General features: G+C 42.2%; 1 long non-coding RNA gene across 1 annotated transcript; it reads left to right on the plus strand.

Moving 5' to 3' along the window:
* On the plus strand, positions 1–20,317 carry LOC141746562 (uncharacterized). Its single transcript, XR_012588402.1, has 6 exons — positions 1–272; positions 1,299–1,508; positions 3,878–3,969; positions 4,498–4,597; positions 18,774–18,901; positions 19,569–20,317. It is a non-coding gene; the product is annotated as an uncharacterized LOC141746562 (long non-coding RNA).
* Positions 20,318–20,996: the final 679 nt, after the last annotated feature.

Here is a 20,996-nt window from a genome sequence, read left to right on the forward strand (position 1 = left end):
GGGCCGGGCCGGGGCGGGCCGCTCCGCGGGGTATATAAATATGTGTTTATATACACGTGTCTGTGCCTGCATGGTGGGCTCTGGGTCCTGGTCCTGGTCCTGGTCCTGGTCCTGGTCCTGGTCCTGGTCCTGGTCCTGGTCCTGGTCCTGGTCCTGGTCCTGGTCCTGGTCCTGTCTGCTGGCCTTGGCGCGCGTGAAGCATTTCTGCGTTGTAGCATGAAATAACCCGGTTTTGGTCAGCGGAGCTGATCCAGACTGCAGAGGGTCGTTGGGTGAGTAAAGGCTTGTACACGGCCAGAGATGGTTGGAGTTACGAGTAAAGGTGTATCTTCTTGAGCTGTCCTATGAACCGAATGGAATTGCTCACCTGCATGTGGCATTGCTGGGTTTACGCTCACAGTAATTATTTTTTTTAGAACCTGACCAGTTTGTGGCACTGCTGGTTTAGTGCGATGGGAATGTTTCCCACGGATTTCAGAGGGCACATGCTTATGCCTTCTTTGTTCTTTCTGAAGTTGATGCACATTTTTTTTCCTAATAAGAATTTAGAGTAACAAGTAGAAGGGTTATGTAGAGCCCGATGTTGAAAGGTACTATTCAGCACCAGCTTGCAGTGCAGAGTTTCATTTTTTTGGTGCTGATGTTGGCACTAGATCCATTAAAATAACTTTCTATTTTCTCAGCTGCCTTGATATCGGCTGTATCAACAGTGTGACGCTACAACAAGCCAACTAGCACAATGACAAAAGACTTTAGCAAACAAATAAAACCACACTTTTCATTGAGCAAACACGTAAGTGACCATGCAGCTGTGGATGATGGTACTGTGATGAGCTGAGCTAGGAGAGTTTTATTTCAAATCAAACAGCTGATTTACTAATGTTATTTTTTAATTAAGCATATTATTATTTTATAATAAGAAATTACGGTCATTGAAAACCTGTCATCGATTGAGGAACAGTATCAGGGTTAGGCTGAGAAAAATAACAGCTGCCTCAAAAGCCCAGCCCTGCAAGGTTTGTACTCTGGTATAGGACTGTTCCTTGGAAACAGTGAACTTCTGCTATTTCTAGTCTGTTTTGCACCTGTAGTATCTAAGAGGAGATATTTTCAAGGGTGGCTCTGTGGAAGTCAAGGGGATTTGTCCCTAATACGGATCAGGTCTTTGTTATCTGGCTCTTTTCATTGTAGGGTAATTTGGGGGTGGGGGTATAGGGTGTGTGTAAAGCAATAATGTTCACTTGAAGGCTTAGTCCATTTCTTTTCATTTCTGATCTGATTCTGCTCTTTGGCAGCAGAGGATGCTGTGAAGCTGCTGAAACTCTGCAAGTAAGAAGGGAAGGAGACCTCTGAGCTGGACTCTCTTCTGCCATCAGCTGGAGGACAGGATCTCTGATGAGCCAGGAGACCTGAGCCACTGGAGACAGGACTGAGGGAAGGAGTGTGTCATTATTCGCAGGAAACATCTGTGGCCAAGGGAGAAGGGCACTACCACCTTAGGGGCTGTGGTAAGTCTGCTTAATTTGGCTGCACTAAGCAGCTCTTTCCACTGTTCTTTATCCAGGACTGGCTGTGATAGCTCGGTTTCTTCTTGAATTGCATCCACTGGATTTACCAAAACATTTTCATGGTAACAAGTGTGCATTGTGCACTTCCATGCTACTTACTGTAGTAAAGCTCTGCTCTCTTAGTGGGCTTCCTAGGTACTACTGTAATAGAAAAAAATAAATGCTGAGGATAAAAGAATTTTAAAATGCATTCACGCTGATGAGCATTTAATGTTTTGTTTGGGTTTTTTCTGTATTAGGTTGAGTGCAAACTTTGATTGATAACATCTGGTAATTTAGCTTGACAAGACCTCTGGAGGTTTCTAGTCCAACCCCAGGGGTTCACCGTTTCCAGGCTGGATGTGGTTGCTCAGGGCCTTCCTTGTCTAGCTGCATTTGGAAAACTCACGGGGAGGGGAGTTTGTCATCATGCCCGTGCTCCTGCCCCAGCACTGCACCACCCCCACTGGGAAGAACTTTCTCTTGTATCTAGTGAGAATTTCCTTTGCTGCAACGACACTGTCAGGTCAGCGTCTTGCTTTTGCTGCTGAATCTTAGAAGCACAACTTCTCTACAGACTGGTATTTCCCGGACTGGATGCTGGAGCGTGGTTAGGCTGCACTCTCTGGTGGCGGTGAGGAGGAGTGATAGAGTGTAAAATTGATACTCCTGCTGTTTCTGTGTTGAATCCTCTCACATTAACTTCTGAAGGCTGTCTAAGGTTGAGATGTCAGCCAAATGCCACATACTTTCCCTTTGCAACAGCGGGGAAGGTGCAATTAGTAGACAAGGCATCAAATGTGGCACCTTGTATAGGTGGAGGGGAGAAATAGATTATTTTTTTTTTTGTAGCCCTGTTTAAATGTGTACAACCAAATTGTGCTGGCTGGTAAAAATAGCATGGTAGAGAGTAGCTCAAGCTTTCTTTTAATGTGTTTGAACTAATGTGCTTCACCACATTATTTCAGCTTCCCTCTCTCTGCAGTACAGAGAATAGGAGTACGTACTGACGTGCATGAGATGATCAACAACCCAACAGCGATAAGAAGCAAGAAAATGCTTCTTACATGCACTTACATTTTGATCTGCATTTTCAGTGCATAGTGTTGGTATGAAGGGTGGGGGCTTTCAGCTTGTGTGGGTGCTGTTGAATGTCTGTGCTCTTCTTTTTCCTTGGAAATACAAGAGGAAGAGGAGCAAAGAGCTTAGGTCAAAGCCAAAAGGAAAACCTGGAATTGGCTGCATTTTCTTAAGCAAGAACTGAACCTGGGGAAATGTAACTTAACCTTTTCTGGTGGGCTAGGTGAAATTCCGAGGTCTTGACTTCCCTTGAAATGTCTGTGTCAATTTTTAAAGCGTGACTGAAAATTTGCGTGATGAGGAGACTTTGAATATTGTATCACTTAGTGAGTCATCCATTTTCGCACCTGTATGTGTTGTGGTAGTGACTATCTTGTGGTGGGTTTTGTTTGCAATGAGAGTGAAGCTGTTTAGAGTTGCTAAAGCCGTTTAGAAGTTAGCCAAAACCTCTACCAATGCAAATCAGTGTGATTCTCCAGAAGGTTGTAGGGCTACAGTGATTTCAAGAAGATTTGAAGAACTAGACTCTTACCTGCATTTTTATGTAAGGTAACTTCCAGTGTTCTTCTTTTTTATTTTTTTTACCTGTATTTTTAAAAGAGCTCTGAAGCTTCTCTGCTGCATGTATTCAGGTGCTGGCTACCTTGTTTTTCTTTCCTATGAGAATTTATGCACAAATAGAGTATTAACAAAAAAAAATAAGAGACACTTCAGGTTCTAAGGAAGTGAAGCATGGTCAGGTCTGATTCAGACTGAGACAGGCACAATGCTTTCACTGAGGCCGTTTGATACTTTTGTTTTGAGCACTAAATTTATTTGCTGGTTCTTAGTGCTGGTTATAGTGCTGGTTCTTATTAGAAAATGGGAAAAAATTAGTTGAGAACATAAAAATTCCCCATCAAGTTGGCATTTCTATTCTGAAATTAAAAGAACCAATCTTATCCAGTTTACTCTATCACACAAAGCCTTGATTGTGACTTCAAAGTGATGCTGAGATCTTGCAAAGTTGAACAAGTACTCTTGTTTAACAAAGGCTCAAAGGTTTTGCATGACAGTATAAGTTGAATTAAGTTAATATTTCAGTATGTGTCAGAGAGAAATAGAAGCTTTAGGGACTGAGCTGAAATAGGAGGTAATAGGAAGGTTGTAAGAGAAAGATGAAAACTCTTCCAACTATGTCTGTCATCTCAGTAATTTGTCTGGATGGAAGGTTCATAGGAATCCACCATTTTTTTTTCTTTTTCATGCAGGATTGGTTCTCCTGGCTGTATGAAGGAGGGAAAGCGCAACTACAGAGCAAGAAGCTGCTGTGCTGAAATTGCTTCAGGCTACTTCCTGGAGGGTAAGGGAAGTTGTGAAATGCTTTAGGAAAGCCTTTCTTCCTCTGACACTTGATCACCTTTACAAAGTTAATAAAAGAGAAGAGACAAAGTGAAATGTAGCATTGCCCAAAGAGACTGAAACCCCTGGAGAGGTTTGCACTAACAATCAGGCCCCAAAATGTGCTGCATGCAACTTCCTCTGGAAATGTGCTAGCACTCCAGGTCAGCTACTACAGTCTTCCCTGCGATGAGAAGTCTGTCTGTTTTCCTGCTTCCTCCACACCCTTCCTTCAACTCTGCCTTCAGATTTGCTGTTGCATAACGCCATCTTCATAGAACATCAGGAATTTTCCAAAACCATAGCTGTTGCGTATGTGGTTTCATCAAGGCTAGAAAGCCAAAGCATCTCCTAGGCTTCCAAGGAAAGGTAAAGAACAAGCAGAAGCGATCCGCTGAAGTGGGTTCCCTGCTTCTTTTCTTGTTCTGAGATCCAGGTCAAACACACTACTCCCCTGCCCTAGTGTCATCTTTTTTTTTTTTTCTTGCAGCCACTGTAGCTGTTTATACAGACTAAATGTCATGTTTGCTGTTATGAAAGTCCATCCGGAAGCCAAAATACACACCCTTTCATCTTCCCTGGAATAATCGGTACGTTGTTTATGGTTAAGCTAAAGGACCAGCTGAGTTAGCTCAAAAGTCTTAACGGACTTGTGTCTGCAGCTATTTCTGAGTAACAGACATACACTGTGATAGCGTGGTTGAAACTGCTCTACTGTCTGGGCAGTTCTATAGAGCTCCAGAGATTTATAGTCTTTGAAATGCTCCTGTATAACTACAGAACTGAACTTCAAACTTGATCTAAAATCACGAGCTTATGCTCCCTTAAGTTCCATAATGCCCATCAAGAAGCCTTGATTCTAAGGGCATCAGAAAGCACTACACATTTTGTCATGGTATAAAATAAGATCTTTCCCACACTCACAGGAGGGAGAGATGCTAAAGCCTTTCTCTTGCTGTGGTAACCACAGCAACTTGGTTTAAAAATGTTGCAGTGCTGTCTTGTGTGTCCGTAAGCTTTCCTGGTGTAAGGCATGGTGGCAGGATGAAAGCTATGTCATTAGGTTCTAGTTCATCTTTAATCAAATGAACTAAATCATATTCACACCAGTAACTTTGTAATTGTTCACATTTGGGTTTGTACAGTTTGCTGGGGTTTTCAAGGTTTTTAAATCAGAGAATCCTGCAATCTGCACTTGTTGATCAGAATTCTGTAAGCTGCATGTAAGTGAACATCATATAGTATTCAGCAGGGTTTTTTTAATAGTTGCAATTGTTAAAATAGAAATTTTAGGGAAGTAGCAGCTGTATCTGTGCCACCACCCAAGACACCATTAGCAGGAAGGCTAGTGGCAGGGAGGGTTGCAATGCATATATGGAAAATCAACAGAAAGCATTAGGATGGGAAAGCAGTTTCCATGGGAAAAAGGTGCTATGCTCATCCTCACAGACAAGGAAGATGACCGGTGTAAGAATTGAGAGACTGTACAAGACGGGTGTTGTGGTCATTTAGAAGCTGGCAATTTGGGACTCGTGATGGTTCTTGGCTGTGGCACTTTTAACCTGGCGCTGGGGGCCTGGTTTACCGCCTGGTGGAACTGTAGGCTTAATACACCATCTTAATCTTACCCTTACACTGTACCGCAGGGATAAGGTCAGGCAGGACTTCTATGGAAAAGAAAATAAACTGGTTTTCCTGCATTGCCTCCAGAAAATTAATGATAAGGCCTGCTTATTACATTAATTACTGTAAAGTAAGAGATACTCTTTCCTCATACTGTTAGTTATAACTACAGTTATAAATAATACAGTTATAACTACAGGTTTTGCAATGGCCATTATTCAATGACCAGATATAACTATCAGGCCTGACATTTCTCCCTTGGTTTAAATCTTATGCAGTTGTGTATGCAGGACGGGGTAGGGCAGAATGAGGTCTGTTACCTTAGCATAGAAAGCTGGTCGGATGGTAAGGTTATTCGTCAATATGTCTTCTGTTTTCAAAATGCAATTCTCAAGCACCCAAAGGCACTTTTTAGTGCAATCAGCACCCCACATGCATGACCCTGAGTGTCAGTGAGGGCTGTGCCTTTTAAGTAACATATGTACAAATGATCTGAGTGGTTCAGACCAAGCATCTGCCTGCTCCCCATCTCTAGCAATGGCCCCAAGCGTACTTCTAATGGTTTGCCATTGTTAGCACGTGAAAGAGTGCTTTCTGGGAAGCATCTGGTCAAAGCTCAGGAAAGCCCTGCCTACCTAACCCACCCAGGCCAGCATGTCAGGAAGCACGTGTGCTCCATACAGACAGTGGGGTGGCTGCAGTGGCTCCATGGTGGCTGCCACTGATGGGTCTGCTGGTCTGCAGGGCCTCCCCCTGCTCAGGCCACGGGGAGTGTTAGCCATGGGGTCTCTTCCAGAAGGGCTGACTGTTGCTGAGGAGGCTGGTCAGTGTATGGTGAAGCAAGCCTTGTCCAGGCTCTTCAACAGTCTAGAAATCCCTCAGCCTGTGATTGTCCGTGCCTATCTTATGGACCTTGCTGGATGGTCACGGGGCTGCCAAGAGAAAGAGCTGCAGAGGTGTAGCTGCAGGAAGAGATGGTGGGAGGGCAGGTGGGAGATCCTCTCAGAACAGAACTGTGAGAAACTCAGTAAGAGGATCTGATTCTTGTACAAGTGCTTCTAGTACACAAGAAGCATGGTTAGGAGTGGGCCAGTGGGACTTGCCACATCCCCCAGGGCAGGCATGGTGTTGAGGGGCCAGTTTCAGCCCTTGTAACGTGCTCGAGAACAGACTGGTAGTGTTGTACCAAGTACAAACTGAGCTGGCTCATTAAAAGCAAGCCAAACCCAAAAGCAGACACCAGGGAAGCAGAAGAATGAGGCATGATGCTTCTGCTGTGTACTCTCCCAGCGTATGTGTGTCTTTACTTCAGGGATTTCCTGAACCTGGTGGTGTTTATCTGGTTAGTGACTATCAATAAATCTTTCCTCTAAATGCTCGTTCAGTCTCCCTTGAGAATTTTCTGCAGCTAGAAAATCCTTCAGCAAGGACCTTGTCTAGAACCCCGCTTCTCTTATCTTCATTGATGGCTCCTCATTCTTGAATATCTGAAGAGACAGTGAAGAGTTGTTCCTATCTGAGCCATCAGGCTTCCCAAAGGTGTCTCTTTGCTGGGGTGGAGAATCCTAGCCCACTAGCTTCTCGTATGGTGACCACTGTCACCACGTGCAAGGTATGTGTCAGGAACACATTGCTTACCTGTGAAATGCATGTGTTTAAGTGAGACACTGCAGATCTTCATCAGCAGGTTAGTGGATTTCTAAATTAAGCCACTGCCTTGAACAATATTTTTTTTTTCTCTCAAAACTCTGATAACCAAAGAACAATGTTTTGTTACTGCCTGTTCTTGTATCTGGTTTGGAAAAAAAAAAGCACCTTAAAAGATCAGTCAGTGAATGTCTTGGCAGCACTCTGATTTTAGTCTTGCCTAAGAGGAATCACCATCTGTTGAATCACAACTTTCACTTCCTTTGTTGCCTGAGTTTCTTAATCTTTCATCTCACACTGGTCTAGCTCTGTGGAGAGGGAAATGTCACCAAAGCAGAAATAGAGACTGTGAGCACAGACTCTGGGGACTGGGCTGAAGTGGAGAAGTGGAAGAGCCACCATACAGATGAAAGTAGGTGGTGTACTTCGAGGGAGAGCAGACAGCAAGGGCAGAGAACAGAAGCTTCTGGGGACAGTTTGTGACAGTTAGTTTGGAAACACTAATGTTTTTTAAAGGTTAGTTTTCCCAAGGGGGCTGAACTACTCCAGGGGAGCACTGTTGGGTGTGGTGTGGCTTGTAAGGACTAAAATGGATTTGAGGAGCAGCCCAGCATATTGAAAGCCACAAGAATCCATTTCTTACTTATACTAGTGTCTGCCAGGAACTTACTCTGTACGACTCCTTACCAGAGATCTCAAAATTGCTGATAAGGTGTAGGATGTTCTAGGGCAGCTGGACCACCTCAGCATCCGAATTCCTTTTTTGTCTGTTTATATAACTCGGCCTTCTTGCCAGAGCATGCCTTGTCATGAGTTCTGTGGGATTTTATTGTCTTTTCAGCTTTTAAATGAAACCGAGTGTTCCAGACAATACTGGATCTCAGCACCGTGTTATCTTCCCCTTCTGGGTACTTCTTCAATTTCATTCTTCTTCAGTGTAATAAAACCCAGAGCCCTGTCCCGATGCCTTCCTTCCCCCATTCTTCAAAACTGCCTTGAAAGTCCCTGGCTAGACTGTCACATGCTCATCACTGGTTTTCCCCAAGGGCCATTTTCTTGTGGAAACACAAGTCCTTAGGGTCATTGTCCTGAGTCTACTTCTCACAAGAGAGCTACTTTTCTACCCTTACTTATGGAAAACTCCTGCAAATTTTCCTCTCCCACAAGTTTCAAACTTTTCCTGTCTTCTGGACTTCGTCATTACCCATTAACGTGCGATACTAACCAGTCACAGCAGCACTGTGCCTGCTTTCTGGAGAAACAGAATTTCTCCCTCTAAATTTCTTAATAAGGGGTCTTGGAGAAGTTCTCTTGTTTTCATCTATCAAAGGAAGGTGTCAGAGGATTACTTTTATTTTTAAAACAAGGGACCATGTGAAAACCATGGGACAGAGTCTTACCTACCTTTATTGATTCTCAGGATAGGCTGTCTCTTTGGTTATAAAGTTGCACAGTATCAAAATGCATTTAAAAATTGGGCTTTAATCCATCACTAGTGTTTTTACAGTCTCTATCTTAAACAGATAAGGGACTACATCTGTTAACTGGGGAAAGTGGAGGATACAGGCATGGTGCACTCACTGAATAGTTGTTCTGTTGCCTCACCCTGGTGTCATTGTGATCTGTTTCTTTCTCATTTTACATTTAGCTATAAGAAGTAAAGGAATGGATATTAGACATAAAAATATTAACCTATCCTAGGTTATCCTAGGCGTCAAGTCCAGCAAACTTGTGGAGCATTATTTGAACCATCCAATGTAACAGAAAAGTGAGTTATTTTTAATACTGCTGTAGCATTTCTCTAGATAATTCAAAAACATATGTAAGTATTAATACTCCCTATTTGTCTGTGGAATTGTGGAAGATGCTACTCTTAAAATGTATTGACTCATTTCTGTTACATTTTCAGGGCAGTTTTGTCACAGGATTACAGCAGTATTATATACTGTATGACTGGGGACTTCATGAAAGCATGAGCATTTTAGAGAACACACTTTTTTGAAGAATAATCTTACAATGTAGGAAATAGGCAAGGTTCTTAAGTTTTTATAATTTTAAAACTGACTGATTTCTTGCTAATTTGAAGTCAATGTTTTGGATGTGCTCTCTGTAGCTCAGTTATTTCAGTTGCACTTTTGTAAAAGACAAATTACTTAAACTGTTCAACAGTTTTATGTGGCTTTATGTTTTAAGTTTTGCTGTACACTTTCTTGTATAATTTTTTTACAAGTTCACCATAAACTCAGATAGAAAGTTACAGCTTGATATACTTGTTTGGCTTTTTCAGTGCTGAGCTCTTTGGATCTTGAAAAAAGTCTGGGCTAGTGTGTTTTCCAGCCCTTCCTGGAAGTACTGGGAGGTGAACTCTAACAGCTGTCATTCATTAGCTTGAGCAGTTTCTTTGTTTAAAGTGCAAGACCCTGAGCTTATTCTGCAAGGGACACCTACTAGATCTCTGAGGGCTTTAAATATTATATAGTCAGCTCAGAAACTGTTGAGATTCAATGAATTTGTGGGTATAGTGATGGCAAAAGATAAAACCTGTGTTCTTTTTGTCTCTATATATCCTCCTGTACTTCTAAATCCAGACCATGGCCCACCAGAGGGTGGTGGGATAGATAGTGGTTCTACTGCTGATGAGCTGGTATTCAACATATGGTCCACGGGTGGTTACAGAGAGGATTATTCTATCACAGGACAAGAAGTCAGAGTGCCTATTGAAATTACCAGACAGCAGGCTTAAATTGAGCAAAGGCAAGTTCTTTTTACATGGCACAGCAGAAATAGACTGTGAGAGTATAAATGGGCTCAAAAAAGGAACTGAAGAAAATCATAGAAAGGCTTTTAAATACATAGGTGCAAAACCAACCTCTGGCTCATGCTGTCCCTGAACAGCAAATTACCAGATCTCGCCAGGGTGTGTTAGAGGAAGAGTCAATCTTGCCCTGTTTTTTGTACTCTTTCCCAAAGTACCCATTATTGGTCGCTGTCTGAGGAGGAGCCTGGCTTTTCATAGATTTGGTCTGGTTCACTGTGGCTGTCCTTGTGTTACTGACCCCCTACATCTGTGAGACAGGAGCAGGATCCATGTGTGCAGGGCAAAAAAAAAAAAAAAGTAAAAGTCATGTCCTCAGCCACACCACAACCTGTTCTCACTTTGTTAATATGCAAGGTTAATAAGCATAAACACATCCACTTGACTTAAACACATTCCCTAGCCTAAGAGGAGGCGTGCATTAGATCCTGGGAAGGTTTGAGAAGAAAAAGTAAAACAACACCAAGTTACTCTTAATTCTGCTGTGGTCTTATTTGGTTAGCTCACAAATATTCAGTAACAGCAAGAAAAATGCAGGCTTCCAGTGTAATCCAGTGCCAAGAATGTAATCCACAGTTTGTCCTTAATCCCATGAGGATCATCTCAAATGTTTCCAGTGCTTTTGGCAGGAATATTAAATTACAAAATCTAGGATACTTGCCAGAAACAGAAAAAAGAAGGTTCGCAGTAAAAGCAGTGCCCCTGCTCTGTGCTTCTGCAGGAGCAAAATGGCATGTCTATATGGGCAATTGCTTTGAAAAAAAAAAAAAAAATTAAAAGGGCAACTTCTCATAAGTGTCTTGCAGCACTCCATTCTAATTAGTTCCTAGTACTAAAATATGGACTGTTCAGTGCCTGATGACAATTCAAGGAAGTAAGTGAAGGTGACTAGTTTGTCAGTATATTGAGCTTTTCTTTTATGGAGTTGAAAGTACTTATCTGTCTCGTTTCCTCCAGAGCTGGGACCTGTGCTCCAGATCCTGACTTCTGTGTTGTCTGTGTGTTGGAAGGAACTTGCAGGACACAGTGGGGTTGCTTCAGATTCACTCTGATAAAACCAAGGCCAAAGTTCAAATATTGTCAGTTTTGTTGAATTTACCATAAGAAGTACTTACACCTTTGTAAAATAAATCCTTGACTATACAAAGAGTTTCAAGGAGAGAGAGTTGGAGAACTGTGAGGTCTTGTTTGTATGTCAGGCCTTCTTTGAGAATTATCTGCAACTCTATACTTGTTTTATTTATCAAGGTGAAAGTCCCATTTGTCTTTAGAGAGTGAATCTTTAGCCATTTCTGATCACAGAATCACAGGGTTGGAAGGGACCTCTGGAGATCATCTAGTCCAACCCCCCTGCCAGAGCAGGGTCATCTAGAGCAGGTTGCACAGGAATGCGTCCAGGCGGGTTTTGAATGTCTCCAGAGACGGAGACTCCACCACCTCCCTGGGCAGCCTGTGCCAGTGCTCTGCCACCCTCAAAGTAAAGAAGTTCCTCCTCATGTTTACGTGGAACTTCCTATGCTCAAGTTTGTGCCCATTGCCCCTTGTCCTGTTGCTGGGCACCACTGAAAAGAGCCTGGCCCCATCCTCCTGACACCCACCCTTTAAGTACTTGTAAGTGTTGATAAGGTCCCCCCTCGGCTGTCTCTTTTCCAGACTGAAGAGACCCAAATCCCTCAGCCTTTCTTCATCAGAGAGGTGTTCCAGTCCCCTCATCATCTTGGTAGCCCTTTGCTGCACCTTCTCTAGCAGTTCCCTGTCCTTCTTGAACTGGGGACCCCAGAACTGGACACAGTACTCCAGGTGCGGCCTCACCAAGGCAGAGTAGAGGGGGAGGATGACCTCCCTGGACCTGCTGGCCACACTCTTCTTGATGCACGCCAGGATGCCATTGGCCTTCTTGGCCACGAGGGCACATTGCTGGCTCCTGGTCACCCTGTTGTCCACCAGGACTCCCAGCTCTCTTTCCACCGAGGTGCTCTCCAGCAGGTCAGCCCCCAACCTGTGCTGGTGCATGGGGTTATTCCTCCCCAGGTGCAGCACCCTACACTTGTCCTTGTTGAATTTCATAAGGTTCCTCTCTGCCCAACTCTCCAGCCTGTCCGGGTCTCTCTGTATGGCGGCACAGCCTTCCGGTGTGTCAGCCATCCCCCCCAGCTTTGTGTCATCAGCGAACTTGCTGAGGGTGCACTCGATCCCCTCATCCAGGTCGTTGATGAGTATATTGAAGAGGACTGGACCCAGTACTGATCCCTGAGGAACACCACTCGTCACTGACCTCCAACTAGACTCTGTGTCCCTAATCACTACCCTCTGAGCTCTGTCTTTCAACCAGTTTTGTTATAGTAGGGTACTTTCATGGGTATAAGCTCTCCACTAGAGAAAAGGACAAATTATAACTGTTTATTTAGTTAGTTGATATTGGAAAAATTTCATCTTACATCAGATATGTTGACACATTTTTCTTCTTTCTCTCTTTTCCTGGTCTCTATCCCACATGACTGCTTTTCCAGGGTCTGCAGAGGAGTGTCTAACATTCTCCTCCCTTCTAGGCAATACTCTGTTTGCTTCTGCAAGAGACAGAAACACCAATGATTTATTTAGTAATACATTTGAATTTTGTCACTCTATTTGTATTCTCTTCCTCATGCTTTATTGAAGAACCAACCTTAAGATCAGCTAGAGATTTAATTTAGAAATTCCAGCTGTACCTTACCCAAAATACACATCCTACAGAATACCAAAGATGCATAGATGTCCCTTTTTGCCTATTGTTTTAAAATAAGAGGAGTCTGAGCTTCAGTCTCTGGAATTTTTCAGTGCCTACCCCATTTGGGGCCATTGATGCTATGATGATGCAAACAAAAAATTATGTAGTTACATAGAGCTGGTAACAGTACTTTATTGCCATGCAGTTTAGCACCAATACCAAGAATTCTTCCTGGATGGTGCTGTACTTTGCTGGTACTTCCCACTCAACAAGCATCCTAGCTCAGGCACAGACCTCACCGAATCAGTTGCTTATTTTCTGTCCAGAATGAGGTGTCTGAAAAACACTTTTCTCCTTTGTATCAGACAGTTGTGCTTTTCTGCAGTGGCAGGAAAGGGTGGAGAGGAGGAAATGTTGACCTCAGAGCTGCTTTCATGCTTATCTCTCTTGCCTTTTCTGGGTCTGGAGGATATTTATGTCTGCAAGCTGGGACTCACCTACAGCTACATGTGTTACTTTGCAAAGCCAACTGACTTTTTAGGATGCTTAAAAGGCCCATATATGCTGATGCATTTGCACCAGATATGTTTGAAGCCACATCCTGTATTACATACGTAATTGTAGCCACAAATAGAAAACAGGACGCATTTTCCACTTGTTACTCAAGTTTTGATAAATTTGAATGTGAGACAGCATCTAGCTTGTTATCTTGATTCTTTTTGCAGCTGTGTTGAGATTAAAGTGTTTGAAAGAACACCGCAGCTAGAGGGAAGGTGACAGACAGATCAAATACATGGAGGAGCAATGCACGTTCTGCCTCTCTCTTGTGAAAAAGGTAGATATAGGTTCTGTAAAGCTTTGGAGGCCCAAGGCTTGTTAAACCCACCGCACATTTTTCAGAGGAAGCTAGAAACATATTCAGCGAAATGTCGCTAGCAACGTTAAAGTTGCTTAAAAAAATAACAGCACTGCTTTATAAGTATAAGCTCCTCTTCCTTTTAGTTATAAATCACTAGTTACTTTCATCAAAGGAAACCATAAGATACGTTTTTCTTGTTAACCATATACCTAATGACATTTTTTTTTTCTGTTGAAGGTCAACTTGACCTTTTGTTAAAACAATACAACAGGGTAACTAGTTAGAGTGTTAAGGACAAGTGGCAAAGCAGTAGCATTGTCAGAGAGAAGAAAATCAAGGCTTCCCACTTGTTAGTATCAAAAATGTATGTGACTGAGTGACAGCCCTGTCATCTAATTCCATACAGCAGTTATTTTGCTTTGTGACCTCTCTTTTCAGAACCTTGGATGCTTAACTTAAAATGTATGAAAGCAAATTATGTACATTTGCTGAAAAAGCATACCTTTCAAAGACTATTTGGCAAGGCATTTAGACCCTCATGTAAACTCCAGTTCTTCAATTGCCGTGTTTGCTCAGCTCCTGTGAAGGAGTCTCAGCTGCAGAGGACAGCCATTTCATATGCCTGTACTGCAAACAGTGTTATGTTGGCATTATGATGTGATTAAAATGCATAAATAGTTGAGTACATCAGATATCTGAGGCTAAAGGACACACACTAAATGTGTTGAATAATTAGCTTCACTGCAATCAGAAGCAAAATACCCAGCATTTACACAAGAAATGCTGGCCTCTTTTCTGTGTGCTATATACAAGATGAAAAATGAAACAAAATTAAGCCTTGGAATACAATCTCAGGCTTGGAGTCCTAACTGAAAGAAAGAAAAAGGACACAAATTCAATAACTGAATTCAAAGTAGGTTCCAGACTCAGCATGGGAGGATCCAGGGAGAGTGGAGCCCAAACATCTTTTTGCCAATAAGGGGTGAGACTTACTGAAGGAAGAGGGGGATAACATAGCAGGTTTGCTTGTGTTAAACTTGTCTTTTGACTGAACAGAAGTTCTAGTTGACTTCAGTGGAGTTTTGCCAAAATAGAACTGTATTAGGTGCTAAGTAGAATTTCAGTACTTCAGGTTCATTGATGTACTTTACAGCCCCCTGGGAAATTGTGGTAAACACCTATCTTCCCCTTAGGAAGTGACTCTGTGATGATACTCTCTGCTTCTTACATTATGTTGTGCAGATTTGGTAAAAAGCCTTCCCCCCTGCAACTTTTAGCATGTTGTTGTATTGCTTAGTGCTTGCGTGAAATTAAATAGCAGCAGTTTGGGACTCATACTACTTTGTTTTTTTTTTTTTTAGTATTTTCTGTGTTGTTCATGTTTACTGGTTTTATTATAACAGCCTGGGTAGTATACAGGGTGCTTCAGTTGAGAAGAAATCAGTCATTCATTTTTTTTATTAGTGTTCTTGAGGCATGCCAGTCAAATGATACTAACTGTAAAACATTGAGCTATGACTAATGAACCCTTTGGAGAATGGAGGTGACCCCTGCTTCACATTACATTCTGATGTGCAGAGAACAACTACCAAGGTTATCAGAACATTTGCTAATGCTGTGAGCTTCGATATCTGGGAGATTTGCTATGTGCTGGGCCCTATTAAAACAGCTTAATTTCCTGTTGGCAGACAATATGTCTTTAGAAAAACATTGCCAACCAGAAATGCTGGCCACAGGCTCTTAGATAAAATTTGGTCATTTCTGGAGCCTCGCGTTGAAGGATGCTGAGGATCTGCAGCCCTGGTTCTTGCTGCTGAGAGCTACTTCCCCTTGGGACTTCTGAAAACTAGCATAATGTGTTTCAAGCTGAGTATCCAAAAGTGATTGTATGAGTCATTAGGTAGTGAGCTCTCTGGGGGCTCAGCCAGTATTCCTGTTCTGCATTTATGCAGCATATAATATTGTAGGGGTCTGGATCTGAGTGTCTTATGAGCTGCACAATACACTAGATATTAATAGTAGTCATAACTAAGGGATGTAGTTTGTCTGCTTGTGATCTCATCAGAGCCACATGTCAAATCTTTGCAGAACTGAATGTAGAAATCCAGAGTCCCTAGACCTCACCCTTCATTATTTGAGCAGCAGGCCATCCATTGCAATAGTTATTCTGTTCTATACACAGCAGTTCCCCATGAAGTAAAAATAAAAACAATGAGATGGAAAAACCACACTGGATGCAGTGCCTGATGTTTTGTTTGCTCAAATGGTGTTTACAACTCGGCAGTGTGCAATTGGAAATGAGGCCTCCTACTGCTGTGTCCTATGCAAACGTGCTGGGAGGTACAATCTTTTCCACACAATTCTCTTAAAGTGATATGGGCTGTTAAAACTTTCACTTGGGCATTGAGATTATTGGCAAAGCATAAGGAAAGATTAGGAGATGCAATGTTGCCCAAGCCATCTGATCGAAGATGACTCAAAGTCACAGGATTAGTTTAAAGTACATAATAACTTGGGGTTCTTTTCTATTTGCCATCTTGCCCAGGGGTTCAGATTTTTCAGCTTCAGATCTTTAACCAAGCTGATGAAAGACTACTTTTATCAAGGGACTTGAAGGTCATATGTAGTCATGTGATTGCATGAGTTAGACTTCAGAAAGAAACACCACATATTGCATTATTTAGCAATATGGAGTAGCATTATTGTCTTTTTAAATAGCTTTTCAGCACCAGGGGAAGATGGTATTTCTAGTAATTCTTCCTAAGAATATGAATAGACCCTCTTGTTGCTGTACACTCACGGAATGATAGTGAATCTTCTTCATAGCCACAGGGAGATCACATTTCGAAGCATGTGGGGGTAAAGCACTTCTTAGAGCAGCGTGCTTGTGTATGAATGAATGCTTCCTTAATGGAAAGCCCACATTTCTTTGGGGCGCTGCATGTGTGTCAAAGCAGGGCTTGCAAAATACCAGTTGTGATTCAGGCACTCTCATGACACTGGAAGGATAAAAGTGAATGTTGCTGAGAACCATAAAGAACTACAGTATGTAACCATCTTCTTTTTAATCTAATCTCGATGGCTCAGTCTCTGTGAGCAGCAACATTCATGACACTAAAAATGGGGTCTGAGTGAATGGATTCCAGAATGTCTTTGGTGGCCTCAGTGTAGCCTAAAAGCCACACATTCCGAATGGCGAAATGCAAAACCTCTGTCAGCCTCTCCTCTCCACTGCACCTCGCAGAAGGAGCTGGCAGTTAGCACACATGGACCTCACAGCAGGTCTACAGTCTGTCATGACAGTTGTCACATACTTAAAAGCACTGAAAATCTGAGTTCAAGGTTGGGACTTGGAGGCATGTGAGCCTTACTTATATAGAGGAAGAGTACCATGACTGTGTCTACACTTTATTTCCATTCCCCAGTGTGCTCGTTATACCAAATCAGATGATATTAGATTAATTAGACTAATAGACCTTAAGTTATTTTTCCTTACTGAAGTGAATTTTGTATGCCTACATCATCTATCACTTCTCATCATGGCCCAAAAGGTATAAGATACATTTATACACCAGAAAGTGGCATGTGATGAACTCGTGTTGGCGCTCAGTTAAAATAACAGTGCAGACAGAGCATTTCCAGGTAGAACATGGGGTACGCCTCTTCTGCTCAACTATGGTCTTGTCTATAAACTTTAACTACTGCAGCCAGCCCAAGTTATACTGGCCTGGTTTTATGGAGGGGGAGACTTGAAATCAGGGTGACGTAACTTTCTTGAGGTCACATCAGAGCCTGTGTCAAAGCAGGGATTAGAATGCAAGATCTGGACACTTTTCACAGTTTATTTGTATGTTTGTAAAAATCAGGAAAAAATGTGTGTGAGGGAGAGAGAGAGGACGCTGTTTTGTTCTTGAGCCTGTGCGACTATTTCACAACCAGTCTGTAGCTGTGTCTGCAAGTTTTCAGATACGTGGGGCTCAGTTCTCCCTTTTGATAAGCAGAATTCAGGTCCAAGCCTGAGGACATATGCGCTCAGGACATATGATTAGGACTTATCCTAATCTTGGACCATTCATTGATACACATAATACTAGATCACGTATGCAGTCTGAAGAGACACAGGGACCTTAATGACTGCTGAGCCCACGTGGCACAATCTGTCCCCTGCAGCAGGAAGAGTAAGCAACACGTAGCTGTATTTTTTTCTAATGCCAGCAGAAAACAGCCTGTATCCCTGGTAAATTTTTCACAAGTGAAAAGTGAGATGCTTAGGTGTGCAAATTGGCTTGACAGTTCTGACCCTAGTAATCGTTTGGGTGATGTGTTTATTATTTTTCTAGCCATTCAGGGAGGAAACATTATTATCTGAGAAATTCTGGAGTATCTTGCTGTTTTGTTCTCTTAATTCAGTCTTATTCTTCTAATACATCTTCACTTCATGCACATCCTCCTGTTTATCATCTTCTTCCTTTCCTGTATTTCTTCCTATCAGTGTCTTTTTCCTCCAGCTCACCTCAGTTCATTCTGTTCTTTCTACTCTCCTACCAGATTAGTTTTCTCACTAGTGTACACTAACCCTAGTATGTTTCCCAAGCAGTGTTAGGCTTTAAGTATAATAGTTTTTATGCCTTCTATCTCTGTTCATTCCACCTTGTCATGATCTTTTACAGATGATCACCACATGCACTCTAATTAGAAAAGTCTTCTGAGTAGATGAAGACAATTATTTTATCTGTGTTTTCCAGGAAAAATCCTATGTCAGGGTCCCTTTTAAATAATGTAGGATTGAAAAACTGAGAGGAAGCTGATCAAGACAGTAGCATCAGTTTGACTCAATAAATTTATTTTAATCGGTTCAGGTACCTCTTGTGGGTTCTTTCCTAAGTCATAAACAGCTGAAACTGACTCAGTCTGTTATCGATCTAATTCAATTTCACATTGTCAGTCTACACAGATAGCTACTTTTGCTAAATCAGTACAACTAAGAGTCAAGTGAGTGAGTAGACCCAAATCTTGGACAGCTCTCCCCTTCCATGGAGCATGAGGATCATTGTTGAGATTCTGAAGGTGAAGAAATGAGTATCTGTCATAAAGAATTCATCCTTTCCCATTTAGGCTGTGAGGAACATTACATCGATCAAAATAAAAGAATGCCAGGAAAAAAACATAATTGATTTGAGCAATTGTGCAAAGACAGATCTCTTTCTCAGTCGTTGGCTTTGGGAACAGCTTGCTGCCTAAAGGTAGGTTTTCCATTTTTTTGTAGGAGCAATGCTGTTTGGTACTTTTTGTAAGACTTCAGATGTTACAGTTAGAGGAGGTTTGTTTGGGCCAGTGATTCAGTAGACTCAGTGTCTACTGTAGAATGTCTAATGTTATCATGAAACATTTCGTAACGGCGAAGTATCTTTGGGAATATTGTGTGGACGAAATGACTTACGGGTGCTTATGTTTCATTGATCAGAAATGTTCTGAGTGGTATTACAGGACACTGCAGGAAGAACACCTGTAGCCGGGAGGGACCTTGTGGAAAATTCCCATGACTCTTAACAGTAATGAAGCTTCGTGAGCAATAATGAGAAATATAACAGAATAATAATTAAAAAACAAAACAAAACAACAAAACAACCAACAAACACCTAAGAAAGATATAGCTGTAGACAATTTCCTTATGTGATACTTAACCATGTTTTTCAAACTTGTATGTGATAATTATGTTTGAACACTAAAAGCCTGATTTTCATGCTGCCCTCTATTTGCACATTAACTCAGAAAAGGGCATTTGCCCCCACAGTTTTAAAACAAAGCTTACAAAACAGAGGAAAGAGATGCTTATGAAATCAATAGGAAATTTCATCTGTTTAGAAAAACAAGAGCGTGGTACAGTAATATGCTTCTTTTTTCTTTCAGCAAGAAGTGTTTACAGAGGGGTGCAGCAACACGGGTTTTCTACTTGCTGACTCACAGAAGTGCGAGTCTGTACAAGGCGTGCTGGCTTGCTGATCCCAAATTTTCAAATGCTGTTTCAGTGAAAATCGCCTTCCAGGTAAAAGGGAATTAAATGAATTGCCAGTTCTTGAAGCATTAATTAATTAGCGAAAGACTGGAAGAACTCCAAACACTTTTTGGCGACGAGGCCTTGTCTTCTTCACTAAGAGGAAGCTGTGGGGACAGTACTTGCACGCTTATGCATATGTGGATCTGTCTTACCTCAAGGTGAATATGGCTATGCCTACGTTACTGAGTAGCACAGCGCATGAGGAATTGATTTCTGGAGCCAAACCAAACAGTGCTGAAGACCCAGTGTCTACACTATATGCTTTTTTGAAGCGGTTAATTTGGATTGGCTCTAGTCAGGTTCCATGGACTGACTGCCCTTTAGCAGCTGGAGCAGGATATGCTTATCAAGCAAGGTAAGCTTCTCAAGCACACCTTCCAATTTTGTTTTGTCCAAAAGAAATCCAGTCCCTGTGCTCTGAGTCTGTTCTGTGACATGAACCCATGTGCTGATTGTGGGAGTTACTGGGACACTGTCTGAAAAGTATCTTCCTGATTTTAACAGGAATGCTAATGTAGGCACCCTCCCTCAACTGCTAGCTACACTGAGGTAAAGTCATAATGCACTATCGATGCTTTTGTGTTGTGACAAGGCACATTCGTCACAGGAGCACTGGGTGAAATTGCTGTTTTGTGGTTAATGTCAAGGGCTTTGTTGCAATGTATTTTCTCATCTTTCATCCAGAGGAAATATTCTTTAAAGATGTATTAAAGTCTTTGTACCTTTGTATCTTCTTATTTTGTTCCACTTTGTAACACTTAGTCCACTTGTAATTTCAAAAGGCTTTCAGTGGTTTAGATCAGGCTCACAGGTTCTATGCCATACAACAAAAGCATTTTCAGAATTCTTTAGAATATTTTTCTCTTTTGTATCCGCCTTTGTATTTCTCACTTGACTTTCAGTGATTCATCATCTTTGAAAAGTCCTGGAGAACAGGCGAGGTGCCTGGGGACTGGAGGAAAGCCAATGTCACTCCAGTCTTCAAGAAAGGCAAGAAGGAGGAGCCGGGGAACTACAGGCCGGTCAGCCTCACCTCCATCCCTGGAAAGATGATGGAACAGCTCGTTCTGGGTGTCATCTCAAGGCATGTGGAGGAAAGGGAAGCTATCAGAAGTACTCAGCATGGATTCACCAAGGGGAAATCATGTCTGACTAATCTGATAGCCTTCTACGATGGCATGACTAGATGGATAGATGAGGGGAGGGCGGTAGATGTGGTCTACCTTGACTTAAGCAAGGCGTTTGACACGGTCTCCCACAGCATCCTCATAGGGAAGCTT

The sequence above is a fragment of the Larus michahellis genome, chromosome 1 (genome assembly GCF_964199755.1).
Source record: "Larus michahellis chromosome 1, bLarMic1.1, whole genome shotgun sequence".
Classification (NCBI taxonomy): Eukaryota; Metazoa; Chordata; class Aves; order Charadriiformes; family Laridae; genus Larus; species Larus michahellis.